Here is a 17,697-nt window from a genome sequence, read left to right as displayed (position 1 = left end):
AATAAAAAAAGATTTTTTATATTTTCATCTGCATCCACTTGTCCTGTTAGTTTCTCTATTTCTGTTGTTAGCCTAATCTCTTTTAACCAGAATTGTTTTTGTTTGAATGATTATTGAGTATTGAACTGAATGACCTCTGAAGGCACATTTGAAAGTGTCCCACACAATAAGAGCTGTACCTACTGTATATTATGGTATAAAAAGTCATAATATCCATATAACTATAAATGATTTGTCTTAGTTAAGAATATACAGTAAAAGGTTTAAAAGGTTTTGATTACATTTCCAGTATCCCCGTCCATGTGAGAATTCTGTAAGAGTTATTTGAAGGCCAACTAAATGATGGTCCGATCGCATTCTGTCACCTATCAATACTTTTTTTTTTCAAAGCTCAACTACTGTTAGAGGTGTTATGCTGCTCAAAACCTAGTGTACTATGCATGCTTCAGAGGAAAGTCCAGAAGAAACCCTGCTGTGTTGGATACACTACCTGTCCTCCCTGTACCACTCTTCCCCCCCTCTCACTCAGACCTGCATGGGTCCCTGGTCACAGTGGGGGGGTCATTAGCAGTTCTGGGGGGGGGGCTCTGCCCCAATCTGGAGTAATTGAGTACCCCAGGATGACATGGCCTCTCATTACTCCCAGTCCTCTTTGCTTTGATGCTGCAGCCTTCATGCTTCACCAGACACTGGGTTCTAATGAGGCAAACAGGTGAGCATCGAGAACCATTAACAAACCTTGCCATAACTCAACACAGAGGTAGAAAGTGACACAGTGAATGTTTCTGCTGAAGAATAAACTGGATTGAGACAGTGGCACTATAACAATGAAGGCTGGAAAGGACTAGTTAGTATGAGGTGCTCAAATGCTGTACAATAACACAGACCTCTCCTGCTCTCTCACTCAAGTGAAGAGCTTTCCTCACAGACTTGCCCCTGAGTGTGTCTGTGTGCTTGTGAGTGTTTGTGCGTGTCTGTTTGTGTATGTGTGTGTGTGTGTGTGTGTGTGTGTGTGTGTGTACACTTGTGAGTGGAGGGACAGAGGATGTCTAATAGGGGCTAACAATGATGCTAATGCACACTACAAGCAAGACCCCAAAACAGTTGCCAAGGAAACATGCACTGATATTGTCCATCACCATGACAACCTCCATCCCGAAAGTATTTGGGGCTCTTATGAGATGCTTTGAAGATTTTTCTCTTAAGGTTACGATACGCTATTTTTTGTGTCTTTCATATTTAGAGAGTGTACACATCATAAACAAGGTCATGATATTCCATCAAAACACTCTTAAGCACACTATCGAATGTAAGCATGCAAAATTTCACCATTCTCCACCTTTTAATTGCTCTTAATAACCTTACATAAGCCTCTCTGTTGAAAAAAAATGCACAATGTGGGTTGCATGAGTGGTAAAGAAAATATGTTTTGAAGAAATGCTCCAACCAATTAGGATACAGTTATAAACTGTTCCATAACTCTGATCAACTGATGTGCCTGAATCAGTGCCTGATTTCCATGGATGAGAGCAGTTGAATCATAAACTGTTTTCTGTCTTGTCTAAATCCCAAATGGAGAGAATGACCCCTGACCAGCGTGTTCACCCCAGTGTAGAGCCCACAGTTCCAACAGTGGTGCCTGCCTGCTAAACCAGCACAGCTGCTCTGCTCCGTTATGCAATGGCGCAGGGCCCAGAACGCGATTACTCCATCCAGTGGGGTCTGATGCTGCTCTTGATATGTAATGAGTGTGAGGGTTCAGGTGAAGTAGAGCTTGTGTTCTCTCGGTGCACTCACTCCGCTAATGAGATTATCAGTTCAAATGGGGTTGAGGGCTAAGGGATAGGAGCTCTAGCTCTGGGTCAACTCGTACAGGGAAGTAGGCTGTGGCATGGAGCCGCTCAGAAAGCATCAGGGCACAGATTAATTGATTGCATGATTACTTCACAAATCTGCATGGTGAGCTGCTCTCTCATGCCAGTGCATGCACGCACACACGCACGCACGCAGGCACGCAGGCACGCAGGCATGCATGTACACACACACACACACGCACACGCACACACACACACACACACACACACACACACACTTGCATCCACCTTCCCACGTGCACTAACAAACACACAGACAGACACAAACCTTCAAACAAACATTCCGTATTTACAAACCTTCACACAGAGAGGCCACTGAGAGTTCATCCATCTTTGCACAGTGAAAAGCCCAGAGTCAATACTCAGAGGACTCCATTTGCTCCAAGCTGTTCTCTAGTGTTGACATTATCCACTCTGTTATGAGAGGCCATGTAATGTAAGGGGGATAGAAGACTGGCTCTCCAGGCTTCAACCCACCAGGTCAGAGAAAGAGAGATGTCTTGTTGAGAAACAGGAGACAGTCAATGCTTTACAATCCACACTAAGAGGATTATTTTGGGGTCAGAAGTGACCTATGACTGGCAACATTCTATAAGGAGTGGATGGAATGCTGTTCTTAAAATCAATCGACAATTCACATTGAAATCTGCAGGATTATACTTGTATTATTATTACTACAGCATTGCTATGTCATTGCTTAGTCAGGTCAACTTTATCAAATTGGTGGTTTTTTCTTAGTCTTACACTGGAAACATTGTCACTGTGGTCAGTGCAAATCATGACCCCAAGTTAGGATAAGGATAAGGATAATTATATGATTTTATTATCATATAATTAATTATATGTCAGCCAGAGCCTTCCCAAAGACCAACAGACACCCTGAGCTCAGACAGTCTATTATGCTCACATACTTATTATGCCACAGACGTCTGCTACACATATTTTCCAGAGCACAGGGAATGCTTGAATTCTACTGCCAGATACATATTCATGCATTTCATTACAGAGAGCAGAAAAAATAATTGTCTGGCAAATTTCTAAAGCACCCAGAGGTGTTTTTAAAATGTGCACACCACTAACGAGATACTATTTCGCTGTGGGGAGTCGGATCAACTGAGGGCAAGGTGAAAAGATTCTGTCTATGGAGACAGGCCTCAACAGATTGTATGGGGTCATAGAGCCCCCTAGTGGTCACGTTTGTCAGTGTGCTCAAGTATTCAAAGGCATGGTATTCAACATGAAACAATAACAGTGCCCAATGCAAGGTCATGCTTTAGAAAATGTATTTTTTTTAAGGCAAAATAGATCCACAGACATTTCAAATTATATGAATAAGAGAGAAGCCTACAGACTGACAAATAAACAGACAGACTGACAAGAAGTGAGAGTGTGAGTGAGAGTGATGCAGAGAGAGGTCCTGCCCTGCAGGATTTTGTACCAAACCGAGAATCTGTGCAAACAGTTTCAACAAGTGGCCTAATCCCAGAGCTGTGTCCTCCGGGGGAGGAGGGACTCACTGGTATTTACTTGCTAGATTCTACAGCAGCCCATAAATCTGCCTGGGGCCTTGCACACTCCCCCCCTCCCCGCCACCTCTCTCCTTCTCCCCACTGCATTTCATCACTCCTCTCTCCCATCACTCCCAATCACTACTTCTGTCTGTGTGTGTCTGTATTTCTGTGTGTCTCGGGAGGCCAGGTGGTTGTGTAGGCAGTGGAGGGAAGGGAACGGAGGGAGGGAGCCCAATGGCTCCAGTCTAGTATGACTCAGGCAGTGCGCATCCCTGCCCCCCGGGGTAAAAATACAAAACACACACCAAAACACACAGTCCCACATATCCCCCGCCTCCTGTAATTAGAGCATTCAGATGCTCACTTTCCCCCCGAACAGGCGCTCCCAGGTCCCCTATCCCAGCTGCACAGAGCAGTAATAACAGCAATGACAAGGGGGGGGGGGGGGGGGGGGCGCAGTAAACGCATTAGCAGAGGGTCTGTTTGGGCTTTCCTCTGAAGCCTGCTGTGAGGTATGGGCTAGGCTAGGCTGAGCCAGGCTGGTCTGGGCTGGGATAGTTGTCTTCATGAGAGGACTTGCACCGCTATGAGGGAGAGTGGGCCCCTGTGTGCTGCTCCATACAGGAGCAGTACTGCTCAGCTCTGCAGTGCTGGGGAATGCGACGCCCGGCAGAGTGCAAACTGGACGACATGAGTGGAGCTGGTGCGTTTACGGCCCCAGGGGGATCCACCACCTGTTCAAACAGCCAGCGCTATCCTGAGGAAATGAAAACTTCCATCTCCACGGAGCTGCATGGATCCAGCACACCAAATCCCCCTCGCTCACTCGCCCACTTGCCGCTGTTTCCACAGCTGTTCCTTGGCCTGTCTTACCGGCTATCTAGAGATCTGGACTGAGCACTGACTCCAAACTTTTAGAGGTGAAAACTTTATTCATAAATATGACTTGGATAAACAAGCTGGCCTTGGGAGTAGGTTGAATTGGCCATGATGTCTGATGCAACCATATTCTTCTACCAAATGCTGATAGAAAAACAACACCATTTAACAGATACTGAACTGAAGCTTTCATGAACCCTTTGAGCCTGTCTATGTTGTTAAGGTCAGAGGGTTAGGCAGTCTGGAGTGGTGACAATCGTTTAAAGTCACCCCAGAGGACAGGGACATCACATGAACTGTGTTTGACTTTGGTCAGCTACGGTATTGTTCACTGAGCACACAGAACAGGACGTTAAGCAGAACAACTCTACTAACTGGAAGAGTGCAGTCAAGCAAGGTCCTTCCTCTGACCCTGCATCTCCAGTTCTCCCAGAGAGAAAGATACTGTAGATGGACAAGCTTAGAGGTGATTTACACTATAAGATACATTGTATCTTATAGTGTAAATTGTGTATTGTGTACACAGTGGCCTGTAAGAGTGGTGACTCTTATAACAATGGCCCATTAAAGCAACCTTTCTCTGAAGGAAAAAACAAGTATTTTCCAAGACAGGCCCTAACCCTCAGCAGTTCAACAGTCAACCTTCTTATCAGGCCAGACAGTGTTCTGGCGTCGGGCTAGGCAGACCACCTGGGTATGCACACTGAAGTAAACACCACCTTAACTGCCCTCATCGTCATGGAGATACCCGTCAGGACCAATGAAAAGCCAGATGCTGGGGACAGACTGCGAATGAGCGCCATCAGCTTTTTTATGAGCAGCTAATGTACTCCCGCGTCTGTCTAAACCTCACTGTTATTACTGCAAGCTAGTCCTCTCAGGCAACTTGCCTCCTGACACCAGCCAAGGAAACAAACAAGGCCTGCCGCCTGTTAGAGGCTGAGTCATCTGAGGGGGGAGGAGGAGGAGGAGTGTTAATACAGTATGTTCTGTCCCCCTCCTCACACCAGGCAAGGTGAATGGTTCCTTAGGACAGGAAGGATCATCCGAACTGAAAATGTCTCATGTTGTTCCTCGACATGATTTGACAGCAGAGTGGCTCACTTATTTTTCAAGCTTCTACTAGAAGACCCAAATTATACCTTTCACACTCGCAATAAATCATTCCTTGTTATGTTTAGTGCTTGTGTGTCAAGAGGTAAAATATAAGCGTGTGAGATTAACTGTGGGGAAAGTGAGTCAGCTAATAAATTCAAGGCAGCACTAAAATGAGAATTGTCAAGGGTAAAATCCATGAAACAAGAACAACAACCATTAAGAGACTTGCTTAGCTATAATTAATACGTACTTTTTCAGAGTAGACACAAGTAATGGAAAATAATATAGTTTGAAGCTGAGTGTAGACTGTGACCACTAGGAGGCTCTCCACTCCTCCTCTGCTGTTTTTCCAGCCCAGACCAGCTGGACTCAAGTCAAGAATGATCCTCACAGGGCTGAGAGTCTCCACTCGGACAAAACCCTGCCTCTGAAAAACACACAGCTCTAACAGGTAGACCCAGGCTCTTTTTAACAGACGACAGCTTCAGTTACACATAAAATGAATTTTTCAGGGAGCATATAAATATTTTATGGTACTGCCACAGCTGGCACAAAAGCGTGTAAATCCCCTCTCACTCGTGAAAATATTTGTTCGAATATTCTAAGCCTTCACCTCGAACTTGCTTTCTGGCCATGACTTGCACAGTACAGTATGTACACTATGAGTGTGCGTACGCGTGAAAGAACTTGATAGTTCCTTTCCAGAACATGAACAGAGAGCAAACACACACGAGACAACAGAACAACACAACACAGCACAGCCGAAGGATCCGTTGTAAAATCGGTTTGTCTTACCGGCATTACAGGCCACACCTCAGCGGTAGGGAAAAGCAAACAAACAAAAGAGGGCTAGGAGGCTCTTCTCTTAACGTTACAGCCAACTCTCTCCCCAGATGTTAGTGACAGAAGCATCTACCATCACTGATTACAAGAGGGGAAAAAAGAGGGAGAATGAGAGAAAGAAAGAGAGGGAGGGAGGGAGAGAGAGAAAATAGAGTTGGGATATTTAAAGCCTTATTGCTGTTCCCATCGGGGCAGAAGCGGACGCGGGGACGGCGTAATGCTCATGGTTGAGTTGGCCCATCATGGGCTCACTCATGCTTTTCCAAACATCACACAGGAAGCACCTGGGCCCAGGGGTCTGAGAGTGGCAGGCAGGCAGGCAGGCAGGCAGGCAGGCAGGCAGGCAGGCAGGCAGGCAGGCAGGCAGGCAGGCAAACAGGCAAACAGGCAAACAGGCAAACAGGGGCCCTGCTATGATACACTCAAAGCAACACATCATCAGCCCAAATGGAGGGGATCTATATAGGCTCTGTGGCCCAAGCGCCAGCCTGCCTGCTTGGCTGTGTGTAAACAAACATACTTCCCCTCCCCTGCACTGAGCAGTGGCATGGGGGAGAAGCCTCTTTCAATCCATCTCAGGCTTCAGGCACAGAGAACTCGGGGGGGGAGCATGGCATGTGGTACAGCCATCAGTGTTAAGGGATGCTTCTGTCTTCATACATTCAAACACATCGCTCTACCAAATGAAATGCTCTTCCCTCTGCCTTTTCCTCAGCTGGAACTGATTTCCCACTGTACTAGTTACCGCTAAGAAGAGAGAGAGAAAGAGAAGGCGAGGCTAGGCCAACAACATGACTGATGAGGTTGTGAGTGTTGTGCTTGGGGAGGAGCGGCTAGGCTGGGGCTGGGTGGGAGCCTGGATGAGCTGGGCTGGCGGGCGCTCGGTTGCTTTTGGTGACTGTGTGGCTGCCCCCGCTGAGCACTATGGGGATGAGAGGCCGGCCACAGCAGCCAGAGGCAAGCGGCCCAAAGTAAACAGCTCATTCTGGGGGAAGGCTGAGGAGCTGCTGTAATTATACTGGTGGTCATGAGAAGATGAATAAGACCAAGAGAAGGAGGAGGAGGAGGAGGAGGGGAGGAAAAGCCTCCGACGGAGGCATCGATCTTTATCTGCTACAGATTCCCAGGAAGAAATGGAAGTTTGCTGGAAGACCAAAGGGGCTGGGAGGGGCTGACGGGTGGAGTTCACACTCCTCTACACTCTTCCTCTGAAGCCAATGTTTTAGAACATTAGATGGCAAATCATCTCAGATACTCCTAAGAGTTTCCAGAAATATGTTACACTGTTGGACCTTTTAAGCAGAATTACATTTGTTTTTAGTTTCCAACCTTTGTCTTCTCCTTTGCTCAGAAAATGTCCTCATATGCCTTCAAGACAGTGTTCCATGTGGCTTCAGCGAAAAACATCTTCAACTCACCACAAAATTAAAGTATCTCCAAACTAAATTGGAAACAAACTTTCAAGGAAAAGAGAATAAAAATGGCTGTATAGACCTGCATGCCAGAACTGTAAAGCATGTCTGTTTTTGTACTTGTGTGCTTTTCTGCTTATGTATCTCCTTTTTTACGCTAGTGAAACCCTTTATAAAAAAATAAAAAAAATAAAAAAAATAAAAGGATCAGACAATGCTAGCCAATTAGCTATAAAACTGGTTTTGCTTTCACAGCGCACATACTGTACCTTTATCCAAGCTCTATACCAGCAAGACTGAAGACACCGAATCCTTCAAAGGGCTCATTCTGGTGTCCATTAAGAGTTATTCTTCAACTCTGAATAACAACTCCTTTGACATAAAGAGAAAGCTCTGATGTTTCAACATTTCGCCCACATGTTTTTCAAACAACAACCAATGTACAATACTGGAAGGCTGCACTTCCACATAACTGACATAACGTTGGGAGAAGGAGAAGAAGCAACATTAGTCATTCGACTTCTATACAAAACTGTAATTGGCTACAGGTCAAAAGAGCTGTTTGCTCCTACAGAACCCAGACATGGTGAAATAAAATAATGTGTTCTAGATAAAAAAATGCAGTGGTCTTCTATTTCAGGTTGGGGGATGACTCATCTCTGGGGGGATTCCTGATGAAGCTTGGATCAATTTGTAGGTCATATGAACTTCACAGTGAATAAACATACCTGATTGTGTGTGTGTGTGTGTGTGTGTGTGTGTGTGTATGTGTGTTTGTGTGTGTGTGAGAAAGAGAATGAGAGAGCGTGTGAGGATTCAAGTCATGGCTCTGGTCGTCCTCTGATCCCCTCCTGGCCCTCACTCCAACCCGGCTCTGATTAACAAATTAACAAGCTTGGGAACTGATCCAGGATCAGGTAGCAGTGCAATAGTATGCGACCCCAGCGCAAGGGATTAAGCCTCCTTTATGCACAGATTACACAGCACTTACTCCCCGAGCGGAGGGGGACGTCAGGTGTGCCCCCGCAGATTAGCACAAAGCTGTTGGTAATGAAAGAAAGGATACCCGCCGCTCCCTCCACCGCCTTTGAAGTCAGATCAGTCAGGGTGAATAAAAGGCATTCCCCAGGAGGAGCCCCCCAGAGGACCTGGAGTCAGACTCCCACAACAGAGCCCAGAGCAGATAAGGAGAGGCAGGGATTAGACCGTCCTGCAGCCATCACTCACCCATTCACCGACCCTATTCTCTCTGTGTCTCTCACACCTTTTAATTGAATTTGATTCATCAAGGCAGAGTTACAGCCTCCCTGACAGGGCTGAGGTGGGGAGGACAGTGCCAGTGGTGACCCTAAGCTAATGGAGCTCTCTCCGCTGGAAGAGGTCCAGTGGTTTAATAAGGTCAGGTCGGGTGCTGGGGAAAGTGGAGGTGCATTCAGGGGGAAGAGGGGAAGAGGGGAGGGGAGGGGAGGGGAGGGGATGGGCTGGGTGTGAGAGTGCATTATACAGAGACAGGGGAGTGCAGAGCTCCACTTTCACTGAGAGGGCCAACCTGGCATGGAGAGAAGGTCAGGAAAAGTTCTTTCTACAACACTCAAAGACATTAAAGAAGGATTTAAATGAAACTGTGTCGACACCACAAAGCCCAGAGAAAATCCGGTTTTACTAGTGAGCTGCTGAAAGAACCAGCTAAGGACATGGGGTGAGGGACACATCTGAACTGATAAAACTCAAACATAATTGAAAAGAATCCTAAGGCAGAGTACAGAGAGGGCTAAGCTAGCAGCAAGAGAGAGGTATTCAGAGACAGAGGTGAGGTATATGTGTCCTCAGAGCGGGGTTTGAGGCTTGTCTTCGGAGCAGCATGGACTGTCACTGACGGACATGTGTGACATTATACTAACAAGCAGGCTGTGGCGTGACGGCACACACACAGACACAGACACACACAGACACACACACACACAATGTAAATACCACTCACTGAATTCAATGTATATTATATGCAACTCCCACCTGATTCAAGGAGCGATTGCGTTGTTACAGTGAGGGCAAAGAGTTATTCTGTTAAAGAAAGGCTCCCGGGTGTGTGAGTCACAACCACTCTGGGGGGTTAGAGAATGTTCTAGAGAGGGTTGATTCCCTCCCAGCTCACTCCAGCTGTGTGGCAGACAGTACAGTGAATTTAATCATGGAACAGTAAACCACTGGGTTAGCCTTGTTTATCACGAACTGCACACTGAGTTTCAGCATATTTTATTGCCATCACTTCTTATAACCCGTCTTAGATTGACATCCATTCATATCAAATGCTCCTCTTCAATACAAATGAAAGGCTATGGCTATAGTTCACCAGGACATTTTGACATAGACAGCCAAATGTGAATAATCATGATCTGATTGTCAGACAGTGTGCAGACACTCCTTCTCCGTCATGTCCTATCACATCATAATATCTTGTGCTACGACAGCTAGGGTTCAGCACCCTCCGTTCCCTGGATCGATGGGACCTAACTCATCATCAGTCTCAGCTGTAATCTGGGTGGCCCTGACCGCTCATCATCTGACCATCGCTCGCCTTCTGTCCAGCACACAGGGTTGATTGAGGGAGGGAGGGAGTGAGGGAGAGAGATAGAGAGAAAGGTTTGCTCTAGAATCTAGATAAACTCTGCCATCAGGGCAGCAGATGGCAGTGGCTCTGTGGGAGGAGGGGGTAGGGGGGGGGGGCATGAAGGGGGGGCTCATTATCTCCACTATCTGCATCACTTGGCACATCCTCCTTCTCCTCCTCCTCCTCCACCTCCTCCTTCTCCTCCTCCTCCTCCTCTTCTCCTTGGCTAATAGCAGACCCCTGTTCCTCCACACAGGCCTCTTTGCTAGACTGGCACTGGGAGCAGCATGGAGCCTCTTCTCCCTCATCACAGATACCATCACTGAGTCCAAATAGAAAGTCAAAGCAACCTCTATTTCTAATCAATTAGGAATCTGCCACAGTGGTGAGAAGGTTTTTCTATTTTGTTTTTCATGTCCTGAGAGTTTTAGTGTGTAGATGTTTATATCTTCTCCCCAGAGTTTATCTAGCTTTTCTCTTGCAGCATATTGATATTTCCTGTAGGGCTACTCATTATTCCAAATGGCCACAGCGACTCAAGTGGAGGGAGCTGCCTTGTGGAGACAGATGTATTTCTTTCTACAACTGTAGCAAAGCCTCAATACCAGGACCAGACAATAGTATGGGCATAAACAACACAGAGGGAGGCTCTACTCTCTTTGATTGGCCTTAATATGACCGTGCCCATCTCCCATCTCCCCCAGAACAAACAAGCCCAGACAGGTCTTTTGTTGACCAAGCAGCCAAGAGGCTCTGTAGCCTGACGCTCTCCTCCGACCCAGCAGCCCCTTCACTGGGCAGCTTAGTCAACTCTGCATAAACATAATTAGGTCAGGAGACGTTCGGCAAATTCTGTTTGCTTGACAGGGATGTTTACGAGAGTTGTTTATAAATACTGGAAGAATCTCAGCTGCTAGATTGTAAATCTATGGAATTTAATGCAGTTAGCAGCCCTGTGATTTTGAATATGATCCCTCATTCGGTTGCGTGTAGAAAGAGAGAATATAAGCTAAATCAACTACAGAAATATTAGTACTGAAGGATGTGTGGTCTGGGTGAAGTGGAGGAAGGTTTGGAACTGAAACAGAGTTGAAAGTGAGGCTTCAGAATATGTGCTGTTCCCAAGAAGTGTTGGATGCCTGGGTGTATAAATAAGACAGATCAGATGGATTGTTTTATATGCAGGCCTAAATATACCTTCAACCATGGTTTCTCAGTGATACAGCTGTTTCTTCTCAGGACACGATGTGACTTTACAGTCCTCAGTTCAAGAACCCTTATGGACCCTCATCTCCACGAGTTACCCTGTTTTCTTTCTCCCCGGTGCTGTAACAGTAGGAGTGCTCTGGGACTGGGGGGTGGGTTATGTAAGCAGAGGTTAGAGGGGATGGATGTGGGGTGGGTGGGTGGGTGTGTGTGTGTGTTAGAGTGGAGGGGTGTTGTCTGTGGTATGAAGTAGTCTGTCCAAATCCCTCTGTGACCCACTGGCCCTGGGCCCCTCTGATCGACATGGCTACTGCTCCCATCCCAAACAATGCCAGGGCCTAACCTTACTTCTCTTTTTTGAAGTCATCACCACTGAGGGAGACAGAGTTTTCGTTTTTTTTCGCCCTCTCCACCCTGAAGCCCAGTGCACACCCCCCCCCATCCCACAGCAGGATTAAAGCTCTCCCTCTCTCCCTAGCCTGTTTACCCATGTGTTATTGCCCTTGAATATAATCACAGACACTCTGGAAGTTACTCATTAGCAAGGATTATGCAAATGAGTAAGTCAATCCAGGTTCAATCTCTATTATCACTAAGCCAATACCACGAGCACTAAATTGCAGGCAATAAATGGCTCCTTTTGTCACGGCTGTATAATAGAGAGAAGATAGCATCGGCTTGTGCCGGTAATCAGCGGCGTGGTTTGACTGACACCCAGGATTACTACATGATAGAGGATGGGGAATGGGAGCTCCCCACTAAACAATTCACACACTGTCTTCTAGAGACAGCCGACTCAAGGGGCTGTCAAAACAACAAGTATCCAGAGGGTATCACACTCATACTGGGGAGGAGGGAGAAAGGGGAATCCGCACTGTGACATTCTACTTACATGGCAGATCACAAAGGCTTTAAGAGAGGGTAGTCTTTCTTACCTGCGGGAGAAAGAGAGACACAGAGAGAGAGAGAGAGAGAGAGAGAGAGGGATTTGTTAGTACGTTTGCACATTGTTTTACACTAAGAAATGCATGCGTGTCAGGCAGGCTGTGGGTTTGGGTTCATTCTTTTGGAGGTGGGTGAGGAGGGTGGGTGAGATGCTGTTGCCCTTATTTGGTGTTGTGGGCGCTCCTGAGCGTTTCTGTTTAATAACACAGTGCCTGCCTGGTCTCAACTGGGCAGACTGACGGAGTTAATTCTCTTATCTACTGCCTGCTCATCCCACACACAGTCCTACATTCTTACAAATGCCAACATATACAATTCTCCAGGACTGGAATGTACGCAATTATATATATCATTTTAGCTGTTCTGTAAGTGTATTTCAGACCCTATGTTTCTCTTCAGCATCTTTACGTCAATTATGCCCCATCCGTTCTCACATTGAGGACTCAAACTAGTTACAATAAGTTCTGCAACTAATGTAGGAGATAACTGACCCCAGAGATCCTACCAGTACGAACGACTATAAAAGCAAACTGTGGAGAGAAGATCTGGAACAATCTTTGTCTTGGATCAGCAACCATGGAGGTTAAGTCATCATGTCTGCAGATGGGAGTGTGTGTGTGTGTGTGTATGTCTGTGTGTCTGTGTGTGATGGGAGTGTGTGTGTGTGTGTGTCTGTGTGTGTGTGTGTGTGTGTGTGTGTGTGTGTGTGTGTGTGTGTGTGTGTGTGTGTGTGTGTGTGTGACTGGCCTCATTGGGCTAAAAAGGTGATGCTTCCTCCTAATTCCCTGTCTAATTACTCCTCCCTGGCTCACCCCAGGGTCAGAGCCACAACAGGTCCTGGACTAATCCCCACTCCGCGGCCCACTTCAAAGGCCACTGATTACAGGGAAGAATGGAATGAAGTGAGAAAGAGTGATGGAGAGAGGGAGGGAGAAGGAAGGAAGTTGGAGGAAACCAGAATGGAAACATCTTTTCCACTCCTAACTGTCTGGGTTGAGACTGAGTGACACGCTCTCCTTCAGCTGATGCCTTGGAGGCTGTGAACATAACTAAGGCCTCAGCTCACACCACAGTATTTGTGCAGTATATATACACAAATAGTATTATCTTTTCATAGTCAAATACAATGGGAGAATGAATATGGGTACTCACAGGTAGACAGCCCTCAAGGTAGACATATAGCCTAGACTCTTTAATGACAGGACACTGATATCTGTGTGAGCTGAGCTCTGTCCAGACTTGTAATGACACAGTGTGAAAATAGTCCAGAACTACACCTACATTACATAAGGTGAGTACTGAGTAGAGCACAGATAAGGATAGCACAGTGCATCGGGTTCAGGGAGACTGCCATGTTCAGAATGAGATTACCGTAGACAAGATTAAACTATGTTGTAGGAGTTGTAGCAGCTTGCAGCAGCCTGATTCTACCCCACAAACCTCTGATTTGCTCTAGAGAAGCCTGCGTGTTCGCAGGTCTACATTTGAAGACGGAGAGGCAGGGAGGGAGGGAGGGAGGGAGGGAGGGAGGGACGGAAAGAGGGAGGGAGCATATATTCTGAAAAATGTATGCACTCACTGCAATGTAAGTTGCTTTGGATAAAAGTGTCAGCTAAATGGCATATATTATATTATATTAGACATGACCGGACAGACCAAAGGCCTGGGCCGTCCTTCATTGCCATGGGTGATCAGTGGCTGGAATGAGGCTGGCCGCTGGCGAGACTCATCTGTCCACAGGTTTAAATTTAGACTGGATCAGACTCCCCAGTCATCCTATCACAGTCAGTCAGTCAGAGCTGCCATTAAGGAATACATTATCATTCCTAACCTCTCACCATGGGAGACGCTGCTGGAGAAATTACACTCGGGACAGTTGAGTTTAGTGAGTTGATGCTTTGTAAAGTGTTGCTCGTTTTTCCTTCTGATTTAGACACGGTAGCTAATATGTGTCCACCCTGGCCATATTATACAAATGCAGTAAAATCAAAAAGGCTGAACTGAACATATCGCTATCCATAGTTTATAATCCATTTGACTGCACAGTCTGTAAACAAATACAGGTACAAGCAGAGGCAACCATATTGTGAGATAACCTTATCAAGGTTTCCAATGTTGTGGAAATTCTGACCAGCCTCCATAATCAACACATAACATATAATTTCCGAACGGATTTGAGTCTTTGAGATACTCTGTTTCTTTCATCAAAGAATATGGGCCAAAGTATCTGTTTACTTACTCATTTCCTTACTTGCTTGCCTGTTGTCCACATTGTGTTATCTATTCTATAATTGTGCATTATTATACAGCCAAGATAAGAACGAGTGAACTAGGGACGCCGCCTCTCATGTAAACATTTGTATGTGATTTGGCTCTTATCTAGCCTTGCTGTTTCTCAGTGTGTGTGTGTGTGTGTGTGTGTGTGTGTGTGTGTGTGTGTGTGTGTGTGTGTATCAGAGAGAGGGGTATAAAACCTGAGTGGAGAGGGGTGAAGGCACAACAAACAGACTGTGTGGAGTCGATGCAGCTGTTTCTCTGTGGCCACAGAGGGGAGCTTTTAATTGAATGTGAATGCAGAGGCAGAGGCTTTTAATTTAGACATGGCTACAGAGACACGCACTGGGTCCTTGGCTGGGGGAAGAAGAAGGGCAGCTCTGGCCTCATCCAAACCCCCCCCCCCCCCCCCCACCCCACACAGTGCAAAAAATGAACACCCGCCACCCGCCAAATGCACCCGCAGATTTTGGCATTGGCGGGTAAATCTGTAAATCATACGAGCAAGTTTGGCCAACAAAGGTTCACGAATACTATGCTTTAATTTATAAACAAAACTGGTGTGATTCGCAATTATGGCCACCGTTGATTCAACATTTGTGACAACACTCTTGCTGCTCCTACCTCCTCTAGCTGACTATAACTGCTGCTCATGCTTCTCCTGACTTTCAAACAAACCCCAGAGTCTTTGAGCTTTCTTAGTTACAACAATGTATCTGGTTACAACCTAAAATAAAGCACAACAGTAAAATTCAACTACACACGACAGCACGGGTTAGCAACTTACAAGAGACCGCGTGAGATCGAAAACATGCAGGGGAAAATATTTTGCTGTTTTAATTCTTTATTTTGACAGGGATAGGCACGAAAATTAAAGCCTACAGGAGGTTCGTTCTGTGCAGGGAGTAATTCTCAATGCGTCAGAGTCATGCTAATGTTTTTTCTGATCGTTGTCTTAATATTGGTTTCCAAAAAATATGGTTGGTAAAAAATCTGAGTGGCTGTTGAATTTTCTCATCCACCAGACAGCTTGGCCGGTAGACCAAAAAGTAAATTATTATGCCCTGCCCCCACCCCTCACCCCGCACATCACAGCCTCTAATTACTAGCCCTGGGGATGCTGGGGAAACGGCAACAACAACAGTTACAAAAACAACAAGTCATCTAGTTTTGAATGACAACAAAAATAATCAAATCATGTAATGGAGAATGGATTACAGTAGTACAGAATGTTTAAATGTAAGTAACAGTCGTGGCCTAGCGTGATGAGCGATGGCACGCCCATATGATGGTTCTAGCGGTATCTGTGGTTGTGGGTGTTTTCCGGGGCCTGTCTATTTATTTAAACAGCCGTAATTGTGTGATAACTCAATCAGGGGGTTATGTCGACAGTATGACGCAACAGTGGCCTCAACCCCTTTGTTACCCTCCCTCCCTACCTTTTCCCCTCCTCTGGACTGCAGCCTGCAACTTCAATGGAAAACATTGCATGTGTAGGAGATGGAAAGCCAAGCGTAGGGTCATTTTTCGATTCAGTAACTCACAAAGCCTGGTAGATAGTCATATGGGTTTCATTTTAGCTCTGCTGTAGGTAGGAGTAGGGGAAAAGGAAGTTGAGAGTAAATAGCTTCAGATAACCAAACTCTAAATTATGACTTAGACCTCAGATTGAATGTCTTTGCGGTGTAGGGAAAGGTACTTTCTTTAAACGCTCAACAGTCTGTTGCCCGCATACACTCTTAATAACTAAAATGCTGAGCAACAGTCCTGTTTTCTTTCTCTCTGAAATGTGGGACTGTTTAGAGTCGCTGATGAGCTCAGTCTGTTTCACCCCACAGCCCCCCTCACTCTGACACACACACACACACACACAGGGGGAATGCAAGGGTTGTGTGCTCATCCATGAAAAGCACACACACTCAGGGCTCATGGTCGCTGCTCGCCCTTGAGACAGAGCACCTTTTCTACAGCACTAACTCAAACTTGCAGTTAAACTGCCCTGGGCCATAGCAATGGTGTGAGGGCCAAAAGCATGTAAACACAAGACTACAATGAGGAGACTGACCAGAGTGCACGCTTCTGTCATTCAAACCTCTTTACAACCCTGTTCCCACAAGCCACAGAGCTGTACTGGAAAACAATATGCTACGCTTGCATCACTCACATTCAGTCAACCTCAGCTCAGTACATCCAGGGGGATAGCAGAGCACTACAGCAGAATAAACACATGAACTCGGAGGAATGCTAAGTTGTTCTCCAAAAGGACATCTTCTGGAAATTCTCATGTGATTCAAGTAAATTTGTAACGTTTGTCGACATTTGAGTGAGAGTGAATAGAGAAAAAGCAACTCGACCTCATTATCTGAAACGTCCTTAATGATTTACCGGCAAAAAAGTCATCCAAAAAGCCTTAAGCAGAGCCATTTTTGTTTGGACGTTTTTTTTAAAATTGCATCTGGAGATGTTTAAATGTCATTAAAATATGTGCTGGTTGAACTGGCGGGGCTCAAATTGCAGCCAAAAATGGCCAGAGAACCATGGATGCCTTGTGCTTCCCCTCATCACTGGGCTTCAACTCCTCTACATCTTTATCAGTCGCCATTTACTCACAGTGTGAGAACTGTTTTTCAGGAGTGAGAAGACAAGGACTTTTTTGAACAAACTAATGCGAAAAATCAAGTGAGGAGAGAGGAGTTGGAAAGAGGAGAAAAAGTGTGGAAGAAAGAGGGGTGGAGAAAGAGGGGGGGGAGAAAGAGGGGGGGGAGAAAGCGGCGGGAGCCTCCAAGTTCTCTGTGAGTGTCTGTGTGCGGCCAAGAAAAACAAGGCCTGAGCGAGGCTGGGATCTGATTTCAGCACAGACCCATGACAGGAAACGGGCTCCTCTGGAGGAGGGGCGGGGGTCCACAGCCATGCAGAGAGAGAGAGAGAGAGAGAGAGAGAGAGAAAGAGAGAGATCCAATAAGATCCCATCCCAACATGTTACCCCTCACCTCACTCACAAAATGGGCACATAACGGCACTCAAGGAATGGCCAAATGCTCTGTGGC

At 46.1% G+C, this 17,697-nt stretch overlaps 1 protein-coding gene across 2 annotated transcripts in view; it reads right to left on the bottom strand.

The window, feature by feature from the left end:
* The window catches only part of pdzrn3b (PDZ domain containing RING finger 3b), a gene marked incomplete at its 5' end in the record, with an annotated part of 80,125 nt that overhangs the window by 29,899 nt on the left and 32,529 nt on the right, over positions 1 to 17,697 (bottom strand). Inside the window, one exon of one of the 2 annotated variants that reach the window (XM_083668988.1) lies at positions 12,324 to 12,366. The exons of the other annotated variant lie outside the window; for it this stretch is intronic. The remainder of the gene's footprint in view (positions 1 to 12,323; positions 12,367 to 17,697) is intronic. 2 annotated transcript variants of the gene reach the window in all.

This window comes from Argentina silus, assembly GCF_951799395.1.
Source record: "Argentina silus genome assembly, chromosome: 4".
Classification (NCBI taxonomy): domain Eukaryota; kingdom Metazoa; phylum Chordata; class Actinopteri; order Argentiniformes; family Argentinidae; genus Argentina; species Argentina silus.
The sequence above is the reverse complement of the archived record's forward strand: the minus strand, read 5'-3'. Positions and strand labels throughout refer to the sequence as shown.